The sequence below is a fragment of the Herpailurus yagouaroundi genome, unplaced genomic scaffold (genome assembly GCF_014898765.1).
Source record: "Herpailurus yagouaroundi ecotype Mexico unplaced genomic scaffold, PumYag 216, whole genome shotgun sequence".
Lineage (NCBI taxonomy): Eukaryota > Metazoa > Chordata > Mammalia > Carnivora > Felidae > Herpailurus > Herpailurus yagouaroundi.
The window spans coordinates 12050939-12078487 of NW_024412447.1; the positions used below are offsets into that span (position 1 = coordinate 12050939).

At 52.1% G+C, this 27549-nt stretch overlaps 1 long non-coding RNA gene across 1 annotated transcript; it reads right to left on the reverse strand.

Moving 5' to 3' along the window:
- Positions 1–14606: 14606 nt before the first annotated feature.
- On the reverse strand, positions 14607–23247 carry LOC121017845 (uncharacterized). The gene is made up of 3 exons (XR_005784918.1): positions 22965–23247; positions 16995–17157; positions 14607–14735 (listed from the first exon to the last, which is right to left on the reverse strand). It is a non-coding gene; the product is annotated as an uncharacterized LOC121017845 (long non-coding RNA).
- Between the last annotated feature and the right edge of the window lie 4302 nt (positions 23248–27549).

The window sequence follows — 27549 nt, forward strand, 5'->3', positions numbered from 1 at the left end:
CCCCCCAGCAACCCTCAGTTTATTCTCAGTTTTTAAGAGTCTCTTATGGTTTGGCTCCCTCCCTCTCTACCTTTTTCTTTTTCTTTCCCTTCCCGCATGGTCGTCTGTTAATTTTCTCAGGATCCACAGAAGAGGGAAAACATATGGTATCTATCTTCTCTGTAGGACTTATTTCACTTAGCGTAACACTCTCCGGTTCCATCCACGTTGCTACAAAAGGCCAGATTTCATTCTTTCTCGTTGCCACGTAGTATTCCATTGTGTATATAAACCACAACTTCTTTATCCATTCATCAGTGGATGGACATTTCGGCTCTTTCCATCATTTGGCTATTGTTGAAAGTGCCGCTATCAACATTGGGGTACAGGTGCCCCTATGCATCAGCACTCCCGTATCCCTTGGGTCAATTCCTAGCAGTGCTACTGTTGGGTCATGGGGTAGATCTATTTTTACTTTTTTGAGGAACCTCCACACTGTTTTCCAGAGGGGCCGCACCAGTTTGCATTCCCCCCGACAGGGCAAGAGGGTTCCCTGCTCTCCGCATCCTCCTGGCTCATGTCTTGATCCCAGGGTCGTGGGATCGAGCCCCGCGTTGGGCCCTGTGCTGAGCATGGAGCCTGCTTGGGATTCTCTCACTCCCTCCGCCCCTCTTCCCTGCTTGCGTTCTCTGTCTCTCTCTCTCTCTCCCCACGGGACAAACGGGCAGCCGGTGGCCACCCGGCTTCGGCGGGAGGGAAGGCATGGACGGAGAAGAAGGGAATAGGTCCGGCAGAGAAGGGAAGGAGGGAAAGGGAGAAGAGAAAGGAGAGAGAGAGAAGACACACCAGCGTTTGTCATTCAAAAAGATAAACATTTTACAGCCCAGCTTGACTGGGTCAAGCACACTTGTGTTTTAATAGTATGCCTGCAAGCTTTCAAAGCAAGTGTTTACCTGTCACAATAAACAGTTATGAGGGAGGAACACAAAACGGGGAGAACCAGGAGCTGGCGGCCTGCCAGCCCCGCTCGGCGCGACTCGGCACTGAGCTTGTCACCCAGGCGGCAGCGCGGCGTCTCTCGTCTCCCTGGCGAGGACCACCGTCGCACGTGGCAAAGTCTCTGGGCCCAGAGGAGGCCACTGGGGGCCAGCGGGCGCCTGGTGGAACCAGATCCTCCAAGGACCCGACGCAGCCGCCACTGGCTGAGGGCAGCCCTCAGGGGGGTCAACGGAGGGCAAAGGGTTAAGAGATGGGCTCCCCCAGAGACTTCTGGAAAGACCCTTTACGGAGAGCTGGGCCACAAAATGCCACCCACTCCCCATCCTTCTCCGCCCTTTAATCTTTCTATAGGGCTCACGCACAAGGTGAGCGAACAGCAAGGGCCCTGTCGCTACTTGAATATTTGTCACTGGCCACCGGGAGCTGGCGGTCTCGTAAAAACTCACTTCTCCGGAACCCTTTCTCCTACACCAAGAGCTTCCGTACCCTTCCGTCTCAGGTCATCCTCATAACCATCTCTTGGGACAAGCTGGGGAAATATTACCGCCCCCACTTATGGGAACTGGACACGTCGCTTCACGCCTGACCCTCGAAGTCCAACAACTAGGAAAGACCCACACGAGGCCTCCCACCCATAAACATACGCCTCCAATGACCTGTGGTTCTCAGTCTCTGCTTTCAGGGATCCTAAAGAAGAATCTCTTGAGTCACTCGTTTGAAAGGCAGACCCCCAGGGGCGCCTGGGTGGCTCAGGCGAGTAAGCGTACTGACCCCAGCTCAGGTCCCGGTCTCACGGTTCGTGGGTTCGAGCCCCGCCTCGGGCTCTGTGCTGACAGCCCGGAACCTGGAGCCCGCTTCGGATGCTGTGGCTCCCTCTCTCTCTGCCCCTCCCTCGCTTGTGCGTTCTCTCTCTCTCTCAAAAATAAATAACCTGAAAATCTTTTTTAAGAATAAGTAAAATGCAGATCCCCGGTTAGATTCAGGGATGTGGGCGGTGACGCAAGCATCGTCGTGTTTAATCAAGCGGGAAGCGGACTGAGAGCCAGGTGATTCCGAAGCAAGGAGCCGCGGAGGCACAATTTGAGAAACATCGTCCCTAGAATCTGGGGCCCCGAGATGACCGGCGTGCCTCCGAGCCCTTGCGAATTCACCGGCTGGAGCGGAGCGGGCCGACAGTGTGGCAGTTCATCTGGCTAGCGAAGCCCGGCGAAATGTGTGGACAGCGGTCCAGGCTGGAATGATATTGAGGGACGTTACCGGGTTACATGGGGTAGATCGCCTAACGTGAATTCTGCCCCTTCCTTTTGACTTGTAAAATGTGGCTACCAGACCGTCTAAAGTGACCTGCGGGGTGTGCAATCCCGTTGAACAGCCCAGGTCTTCGGGAGTCTGTGAGGCACACGAAAGGCAGATTTCAGCCCACGGCTTAGCAAAGGGCCACCGTGCGAGGATGGCAAGGTGAGACCGGTGGCCCGAGGCAGACTCCCGGGGGGTGTTCCCTGCCGGCCCCGTCTGGTCTCAAAGGACAAGGAAGAACACAGAGGCAAGGGGGAAGCAGGTGGCGGCATAAGCCCCCCGCCATTCACTTCACTCCTGCAGGGTAAGGGTAGCTTTGCAGCAATTCACGATCTGTCCAGGACAGTCCGCCAACCACGTGGTATTACTTGGGAGGGACCAAAGGTGAACGGGGGTGGTTAAGCAGGAGCCCGTCTGTGAGCTCTTGAAAGGCGATCTGAGAAGCCTGGGGCGATCCTGAGCAAAACGGACTAGCACAGAAGGCACCGAGGGAGGGGAGGGAAGCACGGTCAAGGTTGACATCGAGACCGGTTGACTCTGGCTACAGTGGGAAGGATGGATTTAGAGGCAATGAGACTAACTAGTCGGTGCGACGCTTGACCAACTGTAAGCGGTCAAGGCCGCCGTTAGAGCAGTGCCTGGAAACGCAGAGTCAGCCACAGAATCCAGAAACCCAAGGAATTAACTCTGGTGATTAACCGGCTGTGGGGAAGGAGGAGGCGGGCCCCACCAGGCTCTGGTGATGGGGAAGCTAACTGGTGACTCCAGAAACGGAATCTGGGAGCTTCGGAGCAGACCGTCTGTCTGTTCACTTGGAAGGAGATGGTTAATTTCGTCGTGGATAGGACGCACTCCGGAGAGGCCCGTGTGTCTTTCACGCGAATAGGTTCTGTGCAGAGCAAGCTCTCTCTTCAGTGGGCTCCAAGTTCAGACATAAGCGGGATGCTATCCACATTTGGGAAGCATTTGTGTGGCGGGTGTTCAAAACCGTGAGAGTGAATTGAAATCATAAAGGATGAAAGGGACACGGAGTCAACTTGAGAAGCCGGTGACTCACCAGCGTTCGGTCTGGAGACTCAGCATTAGTCTGCGTGTTGGCAGACCCTCATGTGACTCATGCCAATCTCCACTCCCACCATTACCACCACGGCCGGATCGAACGCCTTTTGCCTCGGCTCAGGGGAGCTCACGGACCGGGGACAGGAAGCCACTTCCGAGGTCCTTGGGGGCCCTTGACTCTATCGGTGCCCTGGGATAGTCATGTGTGGCCTTCCCTACGCAAACCCAAGAAGAGTCAGGGAAACACATGTTCCTCTATTTCTAGAACTTATGACCCGTTTTTCTTCCTTGGAAGATCAAGTCGCGCAGAAAAATACAACGTGACCGCGCTTTTTCGTGTCGTTTCAAGTTCTTAAATAGAATATAAGTTCCTAAGGACAGGGATACATATTCACATTTCTTTGGTGTCTTCCTCCTGACTCCCGCTTTCAGGGGTCAGCAGAGGGCCAGACATTTAGGAAGGCGTCTTCTCTTGAAAAGGAGGTTTTAGGGGCGCCTGGGTGGCTCAGTCGGTTGAGAGACCGACTTCAGCTCAGGTCATGATCTCACGGTTCGTGAGTTCGAGCCCTGCATCGGGCTCTGTGCCGACAGCTCGGAGCCTGGAGCCTGCTTCGGATTCTGTGGCTCTCTCTCTCTGCCCCTTCCCCACTCATGCTCTATCTCTCTCGCTGTCAAAAATAAATAAAACATTAAAAATTTTTTTAAACAAAGGAAAGAAAAGGAGGTTTTAGGTAAATATTTGCAGGCAAAAAAAAAAATATATATATATATACACTCCATCCAAATACACTGAATGACGGTGCATGAATGAGATAATCCCTCTGTGTAGGCGATGTTGAGCTATAGCAATATAGGTATTAAACTATTAAAGTCTCCCTAGGTAAACCGAGGCTGGCGGTTGCTACTTTCACTTGCAGGGGGAGTCGCAGAGTTCATGTGACCAAGACAGAACTCCTGGATCTCATCTTCCAACCTGTCCTTCCTTGGTCTTCCCTGATGCTCAACCAGGACCGAGGAGCTGTCCTCAGAACCGTCCGTGTGTCCTGTGTCCCCGGATCTACTCCAGCACTGCCACTCTCCAGTCTTCAGCCCAAGGGAGCTTTGCAAAACGCAAGCCAGGCTGTGTCACTTCCCGCCTCCTCCCCTATCCCAGCTCCCTTTGTTTAAAACAGCCGTCCAGTGGCTTCTTACTGCATTTGAAATAAAATCCAAACTCTGGAGCGCCCGGTCTCCGGAGTCGCTGTGATCGCTGAGCGTGACTTCAACCCCAAGATCCTTCCCAGGCTTTTCCTCTGCTTCCTGTCTTGGCTCTAGCGTCTCCTCCTTGCAGAGAATCTTCTCCAAACGGCTGACTCCGTCTCGCTCTTCAGAATCCAACTTAAAATAACACCCTCCTTGGAGGTACCTTCCCTAACCACACCTCCATTAATTTCAGCCCAAAGGACTAACTCTACCATGTACGTAGGAAAACATAATGTAGAGCTTGTATGATTAAAACAGTGGGGTCCTTGCAAATGAATGCACAGATCGATCAGTGAACCAGAACAAAAAGCCTGGAAGTCAAGTTACGTATGGGAATTCAGTATATATGATAAAGACCCATCTGAGTCTCCAGGGAAAATATGGCTTTGTAAATAAGCGGGATTGGAAAACAGGGAATATGGGAAAACATACAATTGTAACACGTTGCATACCCTTCCCTTTGACGGGTTGTAAGCTCTGGACGGAGGGAAGCGTGTATTAATCTTCATATTCTCCCCCAGTAGACACACAATAAACTGCATGGCGTTTAGGAGTCCGAGCTCTTGAGCTGTGTTGTTTGGGTTCAAATTCTCGTTCCATCCCTTGCCGGCTGTGGCCCTGGGCAAGATATGTCATGTCTCTAATCTCCAGATTTTCCATCTGTGGTGAAGAGTGGGAGACAGAGAGGGGGAGAAACAAAAAACAAAAACCTTGTCTTTTTCGGTTGCGTTAGAAGCAAATTAAATAAAGCAGGTGAAAGTGGTTGGGACAGTGCCTGGGATACTGAATGTGCCCAATAAATGTTGGTAATCGTCATGGGGTGGGGGTGGGGGGGGGAATGGCTTTGACATTGTGATTCTATTTTTTTTTTTTTTTATTCTTCGCGTGATCATCGTTCGTTGTTGTGATTGCTTGGTGAAAGAACATCATGTTAAAAAGAACATTCCAGGGCGCCTGGGTAGCTCAGTCGGTTAAGCGTCCGACGCTTGATTTCGGCTCAGGTCATGATCTCGCAGGTTCGTGGGTTCAAGGCCCACATCGGGCTCTGCGCTGACAGTGCAGAGCCTGCTTGGGATTCTGTCTCTCTCTCTCCCTTTCTCCCTGCTCCCCTGCTCATTCTCTCTCTCTTTCTCTCGCAAAAATAAATAAACCTAAAAAAAAATCTTCAGGTAAAAAAAGAACATTCCCACACTATATTCGCTGACGATCTACAGTCTTACGTCTTTCTTCTGCTCTGAGCCTCGGTTTCCTTATTTCTTCACTAGGGAGGTTAACATGGGGGCTTCGGGGGTTTTGCCAAGAGTGGAAGAGGACCGGCCTTTAAAATCAGTGCCTGGAGCAAAGCATATACTTAATAATAATCGCGTCCTTCTCCTTCCCTTCCCTCCCCATCTGTCAGTCATATACTCAGTGGCAGAAGCAAGCTCAAAACTCAATTGCCTGCCCTCCCCCGGGTGATTCAGGTTGGAGAGCCAGTCCTGCTGGGGGTCTTGGGAGACTCAGGGGATCCCCAACCTGGTGCAGTGGCTGAGCGTCTCATCCCTGCAGACCTAGTGCCTCTTAAACCGCAGTCTGCACTTGTAGCAGGTGACAGCTTGCCAGGGGGTCCGGCCAGGCATCCGGGTCTCCTCCCTGCCCCGGGCTCCTGTCTCGAAAATCCCAGGGCCCCAGTCTGCCCACCGAGGAGTCCTGCTCAGAACTTCTTCCCCGTGCTCTCTAGGATCTAAGGGTGGCTTCTAAACTTGATCCCCGAGATGCTCGCCCTGGCGCCCTCCCTCCCACTGCAGCCCTGCACAGCCTGACAGTCCGGGTGCGCCCCTCCCAGCCTCAAGATTCCTGCCCTCAGGGCCTGGTTCTGAGAAAGGCAGACGTCCAGATTCGCTGTACCTTTGAAGACCAGCCCTTAGGCACCTGTTGGGATGAACACTGGGTGTTGTATGGAAACCAATTTGATGATAAGTTATATTTAATGTATATTTTAAAAAAAAAAAGGACTGTTGGGGCGCCCGGGTGGCTCAGTCGGTTGAGCTTCCGGCTTCGGCTCAGGTCATGATCTCGCGGTCTGTGAGTTCGAGCCCCGCGTGGGGCTCTGTGCTGACAGCTCAGAGCCTGGAGCCTGCTTCCGATTCTGCGTCTCCCTCTCTCTCTGACCCTCCCCCGTTCATGCTCTATCTCTCTCTGTCTGTCTCAAAAATAAATAAACATGTTGTAAAAAATTTTTAAAAAAATGGATTGTGCAGGGGAAAAAAAAAAAAAAAGGCCAGCCCTTAGGAGCTGGACAAAGGGATTTGAGAAGCTCTGTTAAGCAATCCCGGAAAAAAAAATACTCCTATGGGATGTTCTAGGAGGTTTGCACAGTGCTTCCCGCTGTATAACCAGCCTTGGTGGAGCTCAGCGGCAAAGCAAAACAGATGAGCAAAGACTAAATAAACCAACAGGCCGGGGGCCAGGTCAGAGCCCTCGGCCATTTGCACATGCATTACCAGCCCAGGGCCAAGCTCCCTGGGCTCCAAGTCACTTAAAAATGCGGGTCAAGTCACCGAAAGGTTCTGCTTTTAGGAAAAGCAATGGAGTCCCTAGGCCCTCCAAGAGATCAAAGGACCTTCTTTGTCCTTTAATGAATAAGCTGCGAATGAATAAGAGAAACAATTGAATTCTCAAGCGACGGAGCTATTACCCCGGGGCCGCGATCCAGCGGGTTTGCACCCCGAACCCTCCTTGGAAAGGAGAAATCCCAGCCCCCAGCCGCGGCAGGCCTGTGCTTTAAAGGAGCCGGAAGGCAGCCCGGTCCCCAGCTGGAGGAGAAGACGGGAGAGAAGCAGGCACACTTTCAAGGACCCAAGTTTCTCCGAAGCCGCTGGAAGTCTGGGGCCCCCGCAGGAATTGAGGGAACCACTAAGAGTTTCACGGGGAGCTTTGGGGTTTACACGCTCACTCCTGCGTCCCCTCAGGGCGAGCACCTCTCCCCACCACGCACACGCGGCCTGAGTTTTTCCAGGGCCCTCGGCCTGGCCTGTGGCTTTGAGGAAGGCAGACAGATGTCATTCTGGAGCCTGGGCTGGCCCCAGCGAGGGGGACGGAACCAAAGGGGCCTCAGGCGCCTTTCATTCTAAAGTTCTCAGCAGCGCACTGGGCTTAACGAGACGCTTAATAGACGCCAGTTCTGGAGTTTTCTGGAGGTGGGTGTGAGTTTTCTGGATGGCCAGCAGCACTGATGAATATTTACCAAAGGCTCCCCGGGAACCTGGCACTTTGCCCAGTCACCGGCTGCCTGGAAATGTCACCCTTCCTCGTCCCTCAGCTGAACTGAAAACTGGGGGCTATTTTTATTTATTTACTTATTTATTTATTTTAATTTAAACTCAAGTCCGTTAACATACAGCGGTAGCATAGTCTTCAAATGACAGGCAGGAAATAATCAAGGCTTCATTAACACCTTCACCTTCGTGCTGTTGAAGAGAGACAGGGGGCACCTGGGTGGTTCAGTCCCTTAAGCATCCGACTTCAGCTCAGGTCATGATCTCACAGTTCGTGGGTTTGAGCCCCGCATCCGGCTCTGTGCCTACAGCTCAGAGCCTGGAACCTGCTTCAGATTCTCTGTCTCCCTCTCTGTCTGGCTTTCCCCCACTCGCACTCTGTCTCTCTCTGTCTCTTGAAAATAAATAAATGGGGGCGCCTGGGTGGCGCAGTCGGTTAAGCGTCCGACTTCAGCCAGGTCACGATCTCGCGGTCCGTGAGTTCGAGCCCCGCGCCGGGCTCTGGGCTGATGGCTCAGAGCCTGGAGCCTGTTTCCGATTCTGTGTCTCCCTCTCTCTCTGCCCCTCCCCCGTTCATGCTATGTCTCTCTCTCTCTCCCAAAAATAAATAAACGTTGAAAAAAAAAAACTTTAAAAAAAAAAATAAAAGATGGGGAGAGAGCTGGATGGAGAGGCCTGGGGTCCATCCACGCACCTGCTCATAGGGCCTTGGGCAAATCCCGTGTCCTCTGTACGAATCAGCTGCTTTCTCTGGAACATGATGGGGTAGTCCTGGGTAGTCTCTGGATCTCCCAGGTCCACGAATCTGCATTCATTATCATCCAAGTTCCTATTTGTGATTTTTCTCCCTTGCATTAATTCAGAAGGAAGGACAGGATGCCCGGAGAGATGTATCCATTTCCACCGAATAGAATTTATCTTCCAGGCTCTGGGTGCAAGGGAGACAGAGAGGAATACGGTTTGGAGACTGCTTCTGGAAGCTGAAACAGACTAAGGAATATGGAAAGCAGTCTAAAGACGAAAGCAGATTGGGGTTCCTGGGTGGTTCAGTCAGTTGGGCGTCCGACTTCGGCTCAGGCTGTGATCTCACGGTTCGTGAGTTCAAGCCCCGTGTCGAGCTCTGCGCCGGCAGCTCGGAGCCTGGAGCCTGCTTCGGATTCTGTGTCTCCCTCTCTCTCTGCCCCTTCCTCAGTCGAGCTCTCTCTGTCTCTCTCTTGAGAATAAACATTAAAAAAAAAAAAAAAAAGACCAAAGCAGAGAGAATGGATGCCACTTTGGGGGGGATAAGAGAGTGCATCAGAATACATCGGAGCTAATTCTGAATCAAAGCAGACAAGGTAGGGCACGGTGAAGGGCACGGTCTTCTGGAAACCTTAAACACAGTGTCAGATCTGCCCCAGTGCTCACTAATGTGCCGTCCTAGCTTAACTCATTCGAAAAACGTCCCGTCGAACCTTCTGACGGATCTTAAGGGAAGATTCCCCATAGATTCCCCATAGATTTCTGCCATCCTGGGCAGAGAGGGTGGAAAAATTCTCCCGCTCCCCACAGCACTTCTGATAAACTCCCTTACACCATGTGAGCTTCTAATCAAGGTCTAGGAAGCTAGATTCATTAATTTTAATGAATCGCTAGAACAACCCAAACAAGAGCCCTTGCTAAAAAAAACCCTTGCCTGAGTAAGATGACAGGTATCCTTCTGAGTAGGAAAAAAAAAAAAAATCCGTAGAAAACTAAAAAAGGGAAGAAAAAGGCATGATTGGGGGGTAAGAGATCACTTTGGAACCTCTGGTTTTCTCAAGTCACAATTTACAATCTACATTTCAAGGTCAATTGAACCACTTGATGGCCAATTTGGGGACACGGAGAGAGTTACATGAGGAATTATAAATAGGCATAAGGGTTTCTGACACCAAATAGACCCCCACAGCCACACACGGCTGAGTCCGTAATGATCTCAGGTCATTCCCCAAAGCGCGGGTCAAAGGGGCTCCGTGAGCACAGGGACTGTTGATTTAACACCGGCCTGGTGACATCCATTCTGCTCCAGTCCTGGGAACGTGGAGATATGGCACTAATGAGCTGCGAGGGGGAAAATCAGGATTTAAAGTGGTTGCGGAAACCTGACCCTTCTCTGACAGCCCAGGGCTCTCTTCTCAATTCTGAACCGTCCATCCTGTTTCAGGGACGACACCCTGTGGGTTCTGATGGGTCACGATCGGGGAACACCGGGTCCTGACAGAGATGGTCGTCCACGGGGACTGGAAGTCATCCAGGAGGGGACTTTGTCCAAGGGGTCAAAGGAAGTGCCTGAGGAACCGGAAAGTAGAATCGGTCTGTCTGTCTGTACGCCCCAACCTGACAGCATGTGGTGGTCACGGTGAAGGGGAGGCCTCAACTCTTTCGAGCGTAGGGAAAAAATTCATCCCCACGTCAAGACGAAGCCCTCACGTGGGTATTCAAATATGACTTCGTTTGGCCACTTTCCTTCGGGAGCCGAATCAGAAGTTTAGGGAGCCTTGCCTTTGTAGAACACGTCTGAAGATTGCACACTGTTTCGTCCTTGCCGCCAAATGTTCGAAAGCCGGTGTAGACGCGGCTGCGTCACAATCACCATTTCTCACAGGTGCCCTAAACCTCACTGCCAGAGATCTGGGTTTAGCGGGTTACCAGCGCTTCGGTCTCCCCACTGCTCGCTGGGGAAACTGAGTGGTGGAAAAGGCATTCGTATTTCATGATAGAGCTCATTCAATTCTTCCTGGGAAAGGCAGGGGAGTTGCCTCGGAAAACAAGGCAGCTGGTTCCGGACCAAGCCACGAACGGCCCAGAGATATTCAACCCTCGTCCGATGTTCATTCCCTCGCTAATCCGTTTTTTTCCCCCCCTCTCCATTTGGAGGGTCTCTTTCCCCTTAAGTTTCCTGCTTGTCTGGCTGCGACACCCGGTGCCTTGAACGTGATCCGGTCCGCCCCCGAACCCACAGCCGAACACGCGCTCTCGTGTTAAACCCTACAGCCCAGTCCTGTACTTCATCAAGGCACAATGGCAGCCACAACACCTGAACATGCCCCCTAATACGTTGTGACACCCTATTACTACCGTGCCTTTATGGCCTTCAAGGGAAATTACATTTTAAATTATAGCGCACAAGTATAATGGAAAATCTAATTGTAGCAATGACAATTTATTTATCAATCATTTATCATTTTGATTTATAAGGTGCCCAACTTGATTTAAAGGTAGCTAACGTTTTAAAATCTCAGGGCACCCGTACAATCAAGTACACGTTGGAAGCAGCAAACTGAACAAGGGGGCTGATTTTCTACAGCCTTCCGCTCACCTTTTCCCAGGGCTGACGCTAGGAGCCCAACGAGGTTGAGCCCAGGGACCTCCAGGCAGTAGCTCGGAACTTCTTGATATCACATCTCATGTATTATAGAATTTGGCGGCCATGAAGCGTCAACGTTAACAGGGAGCCAGGTCCAGTCGTATTGATATTTCTGTGTGCCAGGTTTACACGGCCTCGGAATTCAGAGGTAGGAGGGGCTTCCAGAAGCAAACTGATGGCCATGTCCCCCTCCTCCCTCTTGCTTCTAAGGAGTGTGCCTTGAGGATTCACCCAAAGGCGTCCGTAAGTGCAGGTTATCAGCCCTTTGCACGCAACCCACCCCGTGGTGCAGATTCCTACGCTCTTGCTCCCAAACTCCTCCTTCCTCCCTGTCAGACGTCCGTGGGCTTTGTTCTAGAATCTGAGCACCTCTTTGACTGCCATGCTTGCTTAAGCTCGATGTGTCCTTCAAAGCCTGGCCCACCTGTATCTGGGCTTAGCTTTCATGACCCATCAACAAGGTCTACCCAATGCACACCTTCACCGTGCCCTAGTTTCTTATTTGACTGCACTCATTCATTCTGGCTCTGGAAGCCCCAGATGACCTCACCGTGAAGCAACACCCCAGTTAAAGCGCCAGGAGTCTTGGGATGCCTGGATGGCTCAGTCGGTGAAGCATCAGACACGATATCGGCTCAGGTCGTGACCTTGGGGTTGTGAGGTCGAGCCCCACGTCGGGCTCCGTGCTGATCGTGGAGCCTGCTTGAGATTCTTTCTCTCCCTCTCTCTCTGCCCTTCCCCCACTCATGAGTGCACACACACTCTCTCTCTTTCCCTCAAAATAAATAAATAAGCATTTAAAAAATAAGTAAATAAAGCATCAGAAATCCTAGGAGATCTGAAGCCTCAGACATGTTGTTGCAGCAAATGAACCAAACTCAGAGACTCTGAGGGAGAACCGTGCCCACAGGTCAAACTCAGTGGTCACATAGGGTTTTCCAGAGCATAGTTTTCCTTTCTTTCTCTTTCTTTCTTTCTTCTTTTTCTCTCTTTCTCTCTTTCTTTCTTCTTTCTTCTTTCTTTCTTTCTTTCTTTCTTTCTTTCTTTCTTTCTTTCGTATTTTGAGAGAGACAGAGAGAGAGAACTCAAGAAGGGGAGGGACAGAGAGAAAGACAGAGAATCCCAAACAGGTTCAGCCCTGTCCACTTGGAGCCTGACAAGGGGCTTGGACTCACGAACCATGAGATCATAACCTGAGCCAGAAATCAGGAGTTGGACACTTAACCGACTGAGCCACCCAGGCGTCCCCAGACCGTGGTTTCAACTCAGCACACACACACACACGGCAGGCATCAAGCTAACTGGGGTCCTACCACGAAGGGATTTTTCCCAACTACATGTTCTTTGAATTCTGGCCTCCTACCTTCAAAGGCGAAATTCTTCCCACTGCACCCAACTGTTCGCCAATTCAACACATCCCTCATCATTTATGCTCAACCGCCTTGTTTGGAAAAGACCTCGGGGTCCCTAAGCTGCCACTGTTAGAAAACACGACTCTCTTTACCTTCTTCAGGGTTCTGACACTTGGCATTCCCAAATGCCTTGATCACTTAATAGTGATCATTTCTTGCCTTAGGCTAAAATGACCGTTAAGGGCCTTTCTTGGGGGCATCTGGGTGGCTCAGTGGCTTGGGCGTCCGTCTCGTGCTTTCAGCCCAGGTCATGATCCCAGGATCGTGGGATCGAGCCCTGTGTTGGGCTCCATGTGAAGGAGCCTCCTTGAGATTCTCTCTCTTTCCCTCTGAAATAAAATAAATAAATATTTCCCTAAGAAATAAAGTAAATAAAATAGATACATATTTATATTTATATATAAAATAAAATGTCCCGTAGGGCTCATGATCTTCCCCCAGCAAGAAAGACTAATCTCCAAAAACAACTGATGGTTGGATCATCTGCCCCCTTACGCATGATGGGGGACCACTTGGGATTCGCAATGAACTCTGTACACACCCCCATCATTTTCTTGCCTGAAAAAAGAAGGTAAAGTTTTCTCGCCTCCCTCGCACTAACTTGAAGGCATAGAAGGTTGGAAAGCCAACCTTCAATCTGTTTTTAGAGGGAACAGGGCTGACCCAGCTCTCTATGTGGTTTGATTTCCAGACAACTGTTCCGGCCCCTGGAAACATTCCCTTTGGGATTTGTCCTGAGCATAGTGCTTGACATGCCCTAGGCTCTTAAAATACATTAGCTGGCAATTATTATCAGTATTATTATGATTATTGCTACTATGTGTTAAAATCTGTTGGGAGCACCTGGGTGGCACCCTTATCTTGATTTTTGGCTCAGGGCATGATATTACAGTTGATGAGTTCAATCCCCTTGTCTGGCTCTGCACTGAGAGTGTGGAGCTGGCTTGGGATTCTCTGTCTCCCTCTCTCTGCCCCTCCCCCACTCACATGTGCACTCTCTCTCTCTCACTCTCTCTCTCAAAAAAAAATAAACATTTTTTTAAAGATCTCTTAAAATTGATTCAAATGCATTGACTATTATGTCACTGTGTGTGTGTGTGTGTGTGTGTGTGTGTGTGTGTGTTGGGAGCAGGAAGGAGCATTTGATCCCTTGTTCTAAGAAGCCATAATTTAGATATTAAATTTTTTTAATGTTTATTCTTTTATTTTTGCGAGAGGGAGAGAGAGAGAACAAGCAGGGGAGGGGCAGAGAGGGAGAGGGAGCCAGAGAACCCAAAGCAGGCTCTGGGCTATCAGCACAGAGCCCGACGCGGGGCTCGAACTCACCAACTGTGAGATCATGACCTGAGCCGAAGTCGGACGCCCAACTGACGGAGCCCCCCCCCACACCGCAGGCGCCCCTATATTTTAAAAAATCATGAGAGCAACTTGCACGTTCACTGCACTTCACCTTTGCGTGCAAGGTGGACTTTTAGAAGTCAGCTCAAACACCAAAGTAATGGAACCAAGAATGCGCAGGATGGCACCCCGGTGTCAGCACGGACGTCCTTATCAACTCCACCCCGGCCAGTCCCCACACCAGTACCGACCCGCTCGGCCGTGTGTGGCGCGCCTCACTTTATCGCTCTCGGCGAGTAAGGACGCAATTGGCTGTGCACCTGCCATAGCCACACAGCCCTCTGGGTGGTAACTTTCTCCAACCCATCTTGTCCCCTGGCTTTCTGCCGGGGCTGAGGAACCCGGTTCTGAGCTGCGGACAGTGCGGCTAAAACCCTGCCGCCCTAACTCGGTCTGCTACCGCTCTCTTCTGGTGGCCAGACTTTGTCCCACGTGTCTCCCAGGTGGCCAGTACCTGTCAGCCACTGACACCTGAGCGTTCCTCCACCCCGCAACCTAGAACCTTCCACCGTGCTCCACCCACGGGACGTGATCTCCTGGGAACGTGAGGGCAAAGCCAGTTCTATCCACCGTTGGTTCTTCTGCCAACCCGGACACTTGTCATGGGAATCCAGACTCTTCCACCCCAAGGTGGGATCAATGATCTCCAGCCGTGCCCGGACCTGATCTCATCTTCCACCTGTGACTCGGGTGCCCCTGCACGAGCTATGACGTGAAGGGTCAGAGGAGAGAACAAGACGTCAACAGACAGGATTGCACAAATCTCCACCCGAGCCCTGGGAAGCCTAACGCATGGGACACCCATCGCCCTTCTCTGTAGCTTAGCCTCAGGTCAGAGTTTAATTCTTTCACTAGACTTTGAACACCTGGAGGGCAGGGACCGAATCTCCCTGTCGCGTCCCCAGTGCCCGGCATAATGCCACAGGCACCTGACATGCTCGGTTGGTGTCTGTTGACTAAATGAACATCCCAACAACTATGCTTGATTTCCGGCTCCCAGGTATCACTCCAAGGTCCGGTTCTGCCACGGGAGCAGAATGGACGCTTAGTTTTCTACTAGCCAACAAGTCAGCCACGTGGTATTATTAATACCTGCGTTGACAAGAGTACTCCGAGCCAGTTAAACGTCATTCCAACGTGTCCGTCATAGAAAGTCGAGTTCGCGCAGATAAGCAACAGGTACGAAACGCAGATCAAAACCATGGTGAGCTCCCATTTCGCACCCACTGGGAGGGTAGCAATTACAGAAAATAATAAGTGTTGTTGACGATGTGGGGAAATCGGAACTCCGAACGCTGCTGGTGGGAATGTAAAATGGCCGACCCCCGTGCGAACGGTAATTTGGTGGCTCCTCAAAAAGTTCAAAATGCGCTGCTAGGTATTTATCCAAAGGATACAAAAACACTGATTCGAAAGGGCACACGCACCCCCGTGTTTATAGCAGCACTGTCGACAACAGCCAAAGTATGGAAAGAGCCCAAATATCCATCGGCCGATGAATGGATAACAAGATGCGGTATATATCGCATTGGAATATTACTCGGCCGTCAAAAAGAATGAAAGCTTGCCATTTGCAATGATGTGGATGGAGCTGGAGGGTATTATGCTGAGCGAAATAAGTCAGTCAGAGAAAGACAAATACCATATGCTTTCACTCCTGGGTGCAGTTTACGAAACAAAACAGATGAACGCGGGGAAGGGGAAGGAAAAATAAAAGAATATAAAAACAGAGAAGGAGGCGAGTCATAAGACCCTCTTAACTGTAGAGAAAAAGCCGAGAGTTGCTGGAGGGGAGGTGGGTAGGGGGATGGGCTAAATGGTGATGGGCATTAAGGAGGGCACCTGTTGGGGGCGCCCGGGTGGCTCAGCCGGTTAAGCATCCGACTTCAACTCGGGACACGATCTCGCAGTTTGTGAGCTCGAGCCCCGCGTCGGGCTCTGGGCTGACGGCTCGGACCCGGAGCCTGCCTCATCACATCATCTGTGTGCCAGGAACCAGAAGCAGAGACCAAATACCTCTTCCCTATTGTGTCACAGCTGCCCACTGCTGGACCGATGGAATCTTCCAGAGCTGCCCCTCCGCCCTGGCCTCTAGAATTGCGCCAACAGAGAGGTGGAGCTCCCAAGCCACGTCGATCTTGGCTACAACCCTCTCTCGTCCCCCGTACCCACCATGGACTTCACGATGACCTACAATCTGTGGCGCCTCAGTTGGCTCATTATTGAAGCCAGCATGGGACCCCTTCCTGGCAGGGGAGGCCTCCTGGGGGAGGAGGCGAGGGGAGTCTATTCAGTAGCTGCTGTATCAGGCCCGGGGAGGAGGCACGGCCTCTAACGGCGCAATGAAACCAACTCCATAGTGGGGAGTCTGTCTCTGCCTTCACGGCAGTTCTCGAACCAGTCAGTGGGAGACAAGTGGGACCCACACACGGGGACCCACAGTGATGCAGGCTTTCTGGTGCTGGGGGACGAACAGTGCCAGAGGGGGTCACGGGCCTCCCCAGGCTGGGCAGGCCCCCGCCCAAGGCTGCTTTTATCCAGGCCAGGCAGCTAGAGAAAGAAAACACCCCAGCGGTCTGGGGAAATGCCTCTAAACCCATCGTGACCCTGCGGCTTTCACTTCCAGGCTCACTCAAACAAATCTGGGCCTGGGGCAGTCGCCTCGCACCCCATGTTCCCCCATTTTCAGGCCGCTTTCTTATTGTAACCAGATCAGGCCATCTAGTTGAAAATAGCCTCAATTGAACCTCTGATCCCTGCTGGAGTGGGAGGTGAGGAGACCGCCCTGAAGCAGGCGGCCAGGAGCCGGGAGGGTGGGTTGGAGCCTCACTGACAGCTCAGAGCCTGGAGCCTGCTTCCGATTCTGTGTTTCCCTCTCTCTCTGCCCCTCCCCCGTTCATGCTGTGTCTCTCTCCATCTCAAAAATAAATAAACGTTAAAAAAAAAAAAAGAAAAGAAACTCACCTCTTCCAGGAAGTCTGCCTGGATTACCCTCTCGAAACCACCCACTCCATCATACCAGCTTCCTCAAATGCAGCATTGCTTCCAATTTATATCTTCCTTCGTCACCGAGTCCTTCTAATAAACGGATATCGGAGGGAACGGGGTTCTTGTTTTCTAATTTATTCTGAGAGAGAGAGAGAGAAAGAGAGAGAGAGAGAGAAAGTGCTCACATGCCGGGGAGGGGCAAACAGAACCGGGGAGAGAGACTGAGAATCCCAAGCAGGCCCTGCCCTGCCAGTGCAGAGCCTGATGCAGGGCCCATGAACCCATGAACCGTGAGATCGGGACCTGAGCCCAAATGAAGAATCAGACGCTTAACCGACTGAACCACCCAGGCGCCCCAGGCATGAGGCTCTTGATCAGATTATCTCTCAAACTCAGAAATTAGGAATTTCTCAAAAGCAAGGAGCTTATGTACCCCTCACTCGACATCAGGTGTGTTCCTTTTACAGGGCTGTTTAACCTCCACAACGTGACCGTGAAGCAGATGTTTTCAACAGCTTTGTCCCAGAGCACCCAGCTGGAAATGTGCCTTCCGGGATCGAAACCCAGGTGTTCCGAGGCCCGGTCGAGCATGGCTTCCCATCGCCTGCCCCCTCTTTCGTGGTGTCTCCCTCCTTCCTGCTCACCCGGGCGATAGGTGAGCCCTGATGAACTGGCCGACCGTCGCAACAGAGGGACGCGGGCCGAGACCCCTGTCCCATCTCAGAAAAGAAAAAAATGGCCATTCGGTTGCTAAGAGCCGTCCCTCCCACAAACCCCTCTCGCTCCCCAAGGTTACGGGTCCCCTGGATTTTCACTCCACTGACTCTGAAATGTGGACATTGGCCAACATCGCTCCTAAGCCCCCTTCACGTGCCCTGAGCCACGGCGATCTCTCAGACCTCTGGGTCCAGCCACAGGCAGAGAGGGTCGGCACCGTGCCCCCTACGAGTCCCGCCAGGCTCCCCAAATATCTCCCCCAGAAACCTAGGACAGGTGGGTCCTACAGCCCTGGTACACCCGTCAGTGGGGCGGAAGGGGACGGGGTCCCAGACAAGGCTCTGATGAGCGCCCCGTCCGCGAGGGCTGAGTTATCGACAACTGGGGTTATCGGCAGCCGGGCTCTCCGAGTTCCGAGGAGGGAGCCAAAGGGCCGGTAGCTAACCTCCCAGCTCGGCCCTTTGGCCAAGTGGCATCGCCTTGCCGAGCACCACGCTTCCTGCGGGGCTTATTAATTGTACCCCACCAGCCCCTCGGGGCCCGTTAAGCCGTTGGCACCAGTGTTCAAAGGAAGATCAGCTTCAAGGCCGAAAGCGGGTAACAAGAAGTCAGGCAGAAGCTGTGCTTCCGGACGGATTTCCACGGACCTCTCTCCACTCCGCAAGGACCCTCTGGAGAAGTGGGAGCCCCGGATCCTGGCAGCAAAGGGCTGGCCCAGGGTCCCGGGCTTGAAAAATGTCACGGCCTGTTGCTCTGGTTTCCTGCTGTCCTGTTGGAGAAGCTAGAGACGGGCTGGGCCGGCGGGTGTCCCGGGGAGGGCGCCTTCTCAGGGAGGAGCGTGGGAACTGCAGGCGACCAGACGCACCTGCCCGGTAAAGCAGGCACCAAGGGGACTCAGTTGCCTGGGGAAGTGGCCACACACCCCAAGGTGCGGGCACAGGGCACTTTACATATCAATGAGGTCAAGGATCAGAGGCTGTCCGCTTCCCGGGTGCTGTTATTAGCCTTTCTGGCGAAGAATCTTTCAAAAATAATTATATTAAAGCACGATTCTCTGCAAGTTTAAAATACGGGAATGTTCCGTTTCGGTACGCCTGTGTCACGAGATGATGAACACCCGATGGCCCGGCTACCGCGATGAGGTCTTTCATCAGGTCCCCGTCCTTGCTCTACCGGGGTCTGGGGAGGGGAAGCGAGCTGGGCAGGCAGGCGGCGGGGTAGGGGGTGGGAGGAAGGGTTTCAAGGGCAGGACTTTCCAGCAGACTTTGAGGGGAAGGGAAGGGGCCGGTCTCCTCTCTAGAGGAAGAAAAGGCCACCCACTGGTGTGAGTTCTGGGGTCCCAGGAGGGCTCCTCCCCAGTGTCTGCCCCCCACGTCCCGTCCCTAGGGGGCTGGAATTGGTTTCTTTATGGAGGACACACTGTGGTTCCCAAAACAGAGGACCGTGACAGGGGCTGATTCTGTGCCAAGCACACGGAAGTGCAGGTTGGGGGCACAGAGTTTCCAGACACCCGGGAGGAGGGTCGGGGAGGACCAGGAAGGAGGAGATACAAGCCAGGCAGGCATATTTGGACATACCTGGTCGACTTTACCCATCCCTGTAACTGCCTACATGTGACACAGGACACAAACGGACCCTCCTGGGAGCCAGGCAGCCCGGGAGCCATCGCCCGTCCCCACTGTCACACAGGCTCAGCCTGAGTCACAGGTGCAGGGGAGATCACTTCCACAGTCCCAGAAACACAATGTCAGGGGCGGCTCATTTCTGAGAGTCCCTTTCTGCTGGCTTCGCTTCTCCTCCACGACACCTGCCCACGGCAGGTTCCCTTGTGCCCTTCGAGAACAATGCCTGGCTCAGAGCGAGCCCCCGGGTTTGTCTTATTAGTAGGGACGGTGGGAGTGAAGGCGTGGGAGGCAGACACAGAGAGCAGCGGAGAGCCTGGTCTTTAAACATAAACCCGAATTGGCGCTGGCCGCCTTCTAGGCTCTTCTGCCAACATGACATTGACGCAGCCATCTCTGACCCCTACCTGTGGGTCCAGACTCCCACCCGCCTGCGGTGGAGATCTGTGGTCAAACAAAACCAACCCCAAGAAGAAGAGTTCACAAAGAAGCAGCCTCCCAACTGCGTCACATGAGGTCACCGAGAAAGGGGATTTTTGTGACATCCCACGCGTTGCCCCCACGTTCACTTAAATCACAACCTTGACGGACTAAACGGCGGGTACACAATGCCCCTAAACACCGCCGGGGCTACGGGGGCCAGCAAAACCGTGGAAGACTCTGGACTTGAGTCATAACAAACACGGGAGACGGTTGCTAATGTCACCCCGTTTTACAGATGAGGAAACTGAGTCACAGAGAGGTTAAAGAGCGTCCCCAAGAACAGTCACATGGCCAGGAGCGGCAGAACCACTTGGCTCTCAGTCTCTCTTGGTTGACCACGAAGCTCCCCTGCATGGAGGTGGCCGGCTGAGAAATACAGGAATGGGCGAGAGAGAACACTCCCTCTCTCGGCTGAAAGGGAAATTCAGAGGGCGACAGAGTGTGACCGCAGCACACATCACAGTAAATAAAGAGTCAGCAAACGCTGGTGACCCAGACAGCCAAATGGCAGGGGTGAGAGAGAGACTAGGATCTTGGCAAGCAAGGGTCCCTATCCAGGCAAGAGTTGTGTAGCAGGGGCCAACAAAGCCCAGGTCACCCTGTGGACGAGCCTTTACATCACGGAAGATGCCCACAGAATGTGCCTCTGGTCCTCCCTTGTTGGGGATAGAAAAGGTGACGGGTCACCCAAAATGTCTCGTAATCGAACCATCCAGAAGGTGAACAGGAGCCAGATACCGGAAGCCCCAAGGCCAAACCTGGGGAGGCCGAATACTGTCTCCAGACCATCGCGGGCACCTGCCCAGCAAAGAGGCGTCCTGCCGCGTGCTCGGGGGCACAGACCAGGCTGAGCCACCTGATCTGGCTTCCCAGCTCCCCCAGTCCCTAGCTATGGAAGCCTCGGGAAAATTGCTGGCTTTTTCTGAGTCTCATCTTCCTCCCTGGTAGAACAGGGTTCTTATAAACATTAAATGGGTGGTTACCACATGCCGGCCTTCTTAAAACACAGGCACCAACCCCGGAGATTCTGATTCAGTGGGCCTGGGGCCTGGGAATCAGCATGGCTGACAAATGCCCGGATGCTGCTGGGCCCCCCCCACCCTTCGGGAACCCCCCCCCCCCCCGCCACCCCGGGCCTAGAACAAGCAGCAGGGAAACTCCGGAGAAAACGCGGGTTGCGACCCAGGAACGCGGCTCCAAATTGGATGTGTGAACGACCAGCCCTCGATTTGGAATTTTCTGGGATCTAGGCCGATGTCTGAGACACTGTGCAGGCCACGCAAAGACATGGCCACCCTTGCGTGACCCTGAGCGGAGCATTCAGCGAAGGGCGGCCCCCTGGGTGGAGAGGCCTGGCTCCGTGCGGACGACACAGAGCATGTGCGTCGCTGAAAAGCACGGAAAGCAGGGAGCCTACTCGTTCTGGCGACTTCTGTGCTCTCCTGCTGGTAAGATGTCAAGATAGTTGAGCGGCTTGTGTTTTTCTCTGACTTTAGGAGCAACTTATGTAAATGCGGATAAGGAAAAAAGACAACAACACCCCCCACCCCCCACCCCGGAAAGCTGCAGGTTAACATTCTAATAAAGACAAAAGCGGGGCGGGTAGGCAGGGCGCGGAAAAATTGTTCGGAGGGAGAGATAGTGGGATAAGGGGGGTTAGCGGTTCTCTAACCAAAAGTCAGCTTTCACGGCAGGTATCTGAGATATTCATGCTACAGCCCTGAGAGCATCAGGCAGCATTGAAATGAAAAAAAAAAAATCTAGTTTCTTTCTCTTTTTTTGCTCCCCGAGAGACTTTCTAAAAACCAGGAAATGCGAGAGTCTCAAACATACCCCCGGAGATCTAGAAAGTTGTTTCCATTTGTACGAGTTTCCACAAATAGCATTTGCTAATAAAATCCCCTGATTGTTTGTAATATTAATTAAATTGGAATACACCTTTGATTTGCACTGGCACCTTGGTGTGAAACCAATATCATCGGGCTTTTGTTCAGTGATGTTCTAATTTCCCCCTTCTTTTTGTCAGAAGTAAGGCCCCTCGTCACAAGCAGGGTCTTTGTTGGTTTCGTACAAGACAAGCAAATTCATCATCCTTTCTTTTTCTTTTTTTTTCCAAAATGCAAGGTGCAGGTAAGGAGAGTTGGCTTATCTGTTGCTGCTAATCAATTTATTCAGATCCACACAAATCTCTGTTCTGTGGGTTTGTTTTTTTTTTTCAATTTGCATATGCTCTAGATTCGTTACAACTAGAATCCGATGATGTCTAGTTACCATTCTAGTTGGACAACTTGACCAAGAGCTGTTCGATGCCAGCTGACTTCCAAATCCAAACTACATGTTTTAAAATAGGGATGAATGGGGGCGGGGGGGGGTGCGCCTGGGTGACTCCGTCGGTGAAGCGACCGACACTTGACTTCGGCTCAGGTCATGATCTCACAGTTCTCGAGTTTGAGCCCCACGTGGGGCTCCGGGTTGACAGCTCAGAGCCTGTTTGGGAGTGTCTCTCTCGCTCTCTCTCTGCCCCTCCCCTGCTCATGTGCACTCTCTCTCTCACCTTCGCTCTCAAAATAAATAAATAATTAAGGTCAAATAAAATGGGGGTGGGTAGGTGTTTTACAGCAAGGATTTTGTTTTGTTTGCCTTGTTACCAACTTGGTTTGAAGGTCGAGAGAGACACAGAGTTCAGGAGTTTCTGCTCAGAAGTGGGACGGAGGGCAGGTACAGAGGACGATGCCCCAGACCCCAACCAGGCACCTATTTGCAAATCAAACCGAAGGTTCTAGATATCTGGTACCCACTAGTTTTAGGGGTCCTCCGGTTATCCGAGGAGAGTTAGGGTACGAAACGTCGAGTATACCCCACAGTCCTCAGCAGCTAAATGGGGAGTTTGGTTAAACGCAGGCAGTGCCCTCGTCGTGAACACACTTGGGCTGTGCGTCAGTGCACAGGGGTGTGCGATCCGGGGCCACGACTTTCAAAGTGGCCTCGAAGGTCAACCGGTTCACACAGCTGTTTCTTTGGGATTCGGTCTTAGGCCATGACCACATTCTCATCTCGAGCCCCTTCCGACCCATTAGACGGATCCCTGTGTGGCTCTATTTTAATCTCTGATTCGCTTAATTACCTGCGCTCTGCTCACGATCCAAGGCCACCATTGCTGTTTCCATGGGGATGAGATTTCCCATCCCTCTCCACGTTCGTTCTAAAGCCGCCCTCCTCAGCAGTCCTGGATAGTCCCACCTTCGTGGAATGTTCTTCATGCCAAGCCCAGAGGCCCTCGGAATGGACCGGAAACCCGAATCATAGTCGCAGGTGTCACCCGCCTAGACAGTGTCCACATCCAGCTTTCTTCCCGGAACCCAGTGTCAGGAAGAAGGATCCTTGGAATCACCACCTCCCTGTCCTCGGTCTCCTGCGAAAGAAAGACGTCATGGTTCCCCGCAACGCACCTACCCTCTTCCGGCACAGATTTTAAAAGACGACGCTCGTAGGACGAGACAGTAAACGTCACCGAGTGGCCAAAACAACCAAGCTCTGGGCAATCAGTGTGTCTTCATCTTCGATTTTGGGTAATGGAAGCCTAAACGCAGGCAAGTGACGGGCACTGAGGCTCTGCTACGTATCTCTGTGTAACCTTGGGAGAGCGGTTTAACCTTTCTGGGTCTGAATTTCCCTGCCCGTGACCCTGAGGGGCTTGGCAACATCCTCTGTCAATTTCCTTCCGGTTCTAACATTCCACGATGCTGTGACTCTGAGCCACCCAAGGGATATGGTAACGGGCTACTTCCCGCCAAAGACTCGGATGTAGTGTTATGAGCTGTAACACGGGCTTCCAGCAAATTCCCTCGCTCTCCCCAACAGAATTCCCCGTGTCCGCACTCGGGGCCAGCCCGAGGCAACATTGTAAAGCTGGAGAAGGCTGCTGTCAACCTCTCCTCTTCCCCTGGGGCTGCCCCCCACTGCCCCAGGTGACTGTGTTATTCACTCGTCTTGCCGTCACCCACCAGGGCTGATGCCGCATGTTCCGACCACTTCCTGCTCCCCCAAGAGCCTCCAAACCCGCCTTCCACTCCTCTGGGGCTCAGTGCGCCTTCCGTCAATCTTACGAGGTGCTCCGTTTAGATACATATTACTCGCCTCTAAAAGATACCCAAGGTGAACAAGACGTCGTAGCTCTCTCCTCGGGAGCCTTCGATCTCAGAGGCAGGGGATCCTTACACGCAATTACGCATTGGAACACATCGAGGACAAAAATAAAAACGAAACGCCCTTCTTTGAAGAAGAGGAACCCTTCTTTTAAGGAACGGAAAAGGAGATCGCTCCCCGAAGTGAGAAGGGAAGGCTGTGCAGAAAGGGGGCATCTGAGCCGTGACACGGGTGTAGGTGGCTTCTGATGGCACAGATGGCCGGTAAGAGCATCACGGACAGAAAGGAAAGTGTGAGCAAAGATGCCGAGCGAGGAAGCACACCGAGCGACCCGATTTGGTTGGCTTCCACGGAAAGGAAGGAAGCGAATGAGGTCATGAGCAGGGCTGGTTGAAAGCCCGTCATGAATGCCCGGAAAGCCTAACTGAGGTGCTGTTGTTTTTTTCCATTGGACAACAGAGAGCTCTTGAAGGTCACGGGGCAAGGGCAGGGGAAGGGCAGGTCAGGCAAGTGTGAGTTCCCAACTCTCCCCCGCATCGAGCAGTTGTGGAGGGTGCACAGATGAGAGTTTTGTGTTCACAGAATCCCTCCCCAAGGACATAGCTCTGGCTGCAGGCAGAGGAAAAAAGAACGAGCCTGTCGTGGGGCGCCTGGGTGGCTCAGTCAGTTAAGAGTCCGACTGCTGATTTCGGCTCAGGTCATGATCTCGCGGTTCGTGGGTTCGAGCCCCGCGTCCGGGCTCCGTGCTGACAGTGCGGAACCTGCTTGGGATTCTGTCTAACCGTTCTCTCTGCCCTTCCCCCACTCCTTCTCTATCTCTCTCTCTCCAAAATGAAGAAATAAACATTAAAAAAAAATAATAATAACGAGGAACTACAGACTGAAGTCCTGAGATGGGGGGGGGGGGGTGGGAATGAGACAAAGAAATGTAAGAATTGGAGGAAGCCCGCCCCCCCCCAGGCTGGGGGGTGAGAAGGACATTTTAAGAACTTCTAAAAATGAAACCATCTTAGAGGCATATTGCTAAGGGAACAAAGCCAGTCGAGGAAGGCTACCCACTGTATTTTACCAGCTACGTGACCTTCTGGAAAAGGCGACGCTAGGGAGGCAGTAAAATGATCAGTGGTCGCCAGGGGGTGGGTGGCGGGCAGGGGTGAACAGACACAGCAGAGGATTTTCAGGGCAGTGCAACTCGTCTCACGATACTTCAACGGTGGATACACATCGGTGCCCGTTTGCGCAAACCCACAGGACGGACCCCACCGAGAGTGGACCACAGTGTCAGCTATGGTGGGGTGATGATGGGCCAACGTGGGCTCCTCGGCTGCCACAAACGTACCAGTCTAGTGCAAGATGTTCCTCGTGGGGGCGCCAGGTGTGGGGGTGGGAGACTGGGGGGCATAGGAGAACTCTGGCTTTCCGCTCAGTTTTGCCATGAACATAAAACTGCTCTTAAAAAAAAAAGCCGATCTAAAAGGAAAAAAGAATGGATACTGATATTGCATCTTTTTCTTTTTTATGCTTAATTTATTTCTGAGACAGAGAGAGATAGACCATGAGTGGGGGGGCGACAGAGAGAGAGGGGGACACAGAATCGGAAGCAGGCTCCACTCTCTGAGCTGTCAGCGCAGAGCCCCACGCGGGGCTCGAACTCACAAACCGCGAGATCATGACCTGAGCCGAAACCAAGAATTGGATGCTTAACTGACTGAGCCCCCCAGGCACCCCAAGGGCTTTTTTTTTTTACTTCAGGGATCACCAAGTAGGAGCAGAGATTGATGCACGCAGAGAACACCCCGCTTTTAAAGGCAAGGCAAGGCTGTAAAGAGAGTCCATTTTTACACACACACACACACACACACACACACACACACACACACACATTACGGCCAGGATCTCCAAACTTCACTTTTTCTGTAACACATCTTCTCGAAGCATGTTAGCCTGTGCATGGTAATAGGTGATATGCGTGGAAATATCTTTACATGGTGCGTTAAAATAAGGTTTCGTTTCGAAAACCTCTTTGCCATAATTATGGGGATTCACGGAGGCCGCATCAGGGAAGCCCCTCAAGGCTTTCACATTTTTTTAGAAAGTCCTGAATCCCGGACCCTGAAGCAGGTGTACAAGACTGCCTGTCCCTCCCCCAAAGGAAAAGCAGGGCCAGCTTTCCCGTCACACCCAGGGCCACCAGAGGAAGCCCTTCTGTGCTTCCCAAGCAGCGTCCAGGCCTGTTCTGATTCCTGCCGAATGATGCTAGACCAGCTTGGTAACAAGGGGAAAACTTTCTGCAAATTTAACTCCGGGGGTTTCTGTATTTTGGGTAGGGCTCCTGTTCACGCTTCAGTCGTGCAAGGGCAGAAACTATAGGAATTCATGTGCTTTGGGTGAATTTTTGGAATCTCAGCTCTTCCTCTCCAATGTCATAGTGCCAGGCTACGGCCCCGCCTTCCTCCTCCTCCTCCTCCTGGATTCTCTTCACAAAGAGAATGACAGGGGCGCCTGGGTGGCTCAGTCGATTGAGCGTCCAACTTCGGTCAGGTCATGATCTCGCGGTCCGTGAGTTCAAGCCTTGTGTTGGGCTCTGTGCTGACGGCTCAGAGCCTGGAGCCTGCTTCAGATTCTGTATCCCCCCCTACCCCTCCCCCGTTTGCACTGTCTCTGTCTCTCAAAAATGAATAAACGTTAAAAGAGAACACTAAAAGAAAAAAAAAAAGAGTCCAACTCTTGATTTCGGCTCAGGTTGTGTTCTCACGGTTTGTCGAGTTCGAGCCCCGAGTGGGGCTCTTTCGGACAGGGCAGAGCCTGCTTGGAATTCTCTCTCTCTCTCTGCCCCTTCCCAGCTCATGTGCGCTCTCTTTCTCTCTCTCAAAATAAATAAATAAACTTAAAAAAAAAAAAGTGAATGACAACGATCAACCCCTAGGTAGACACCAGCACGTATTAGGTCTAGCCTGTTGCTGGCACCGACAGAATGAAACCAGCCACAAAAGCGAGACTTCTCTAGGCCTGTCACCCGTGATTCTTACACCAGGGACAGAAAGGATCCTCCTCTCGGGTTGCGGTCTTGGAACAACGCATGCCCCTTGTGCGGCCATCCTCTCATTTAATTGTGTTGTAGACAGAAATTGCGGTCTGTATGTCATTCTTCGATATTTTCTTAAATTTGTCTTATGGGTTAATCAATGGTCAATTTTTGCAAATGTGGCCACGTATACTAGAAATAAATATATATTCACTAATTACTGGGTACAGAGTATGCTTTTTGTATCTTAGAGAGTTTCAAAAGATGTTTATTTTTTAAAATCCTTTTAACGTTCGTGGGCTCGAACCCACGCATCGTGAGATCACGACCTGAGCCGAAGTCGGACGCTTAACCGACTGGGCCACCCAGGCGTCCCAAAAGATGTTTAAATAATCTATGTCTTTCTATGTTTCAGTCTATCGGATCCGATACTGACAGTGAGGCAAAATCTCCCAGAATCATTATGGATTTGTCCAATTCTCCATATAATTCAATCAAGTTTTCCCTGTGTATTGTTTGAGACCGTATCATCACTTCA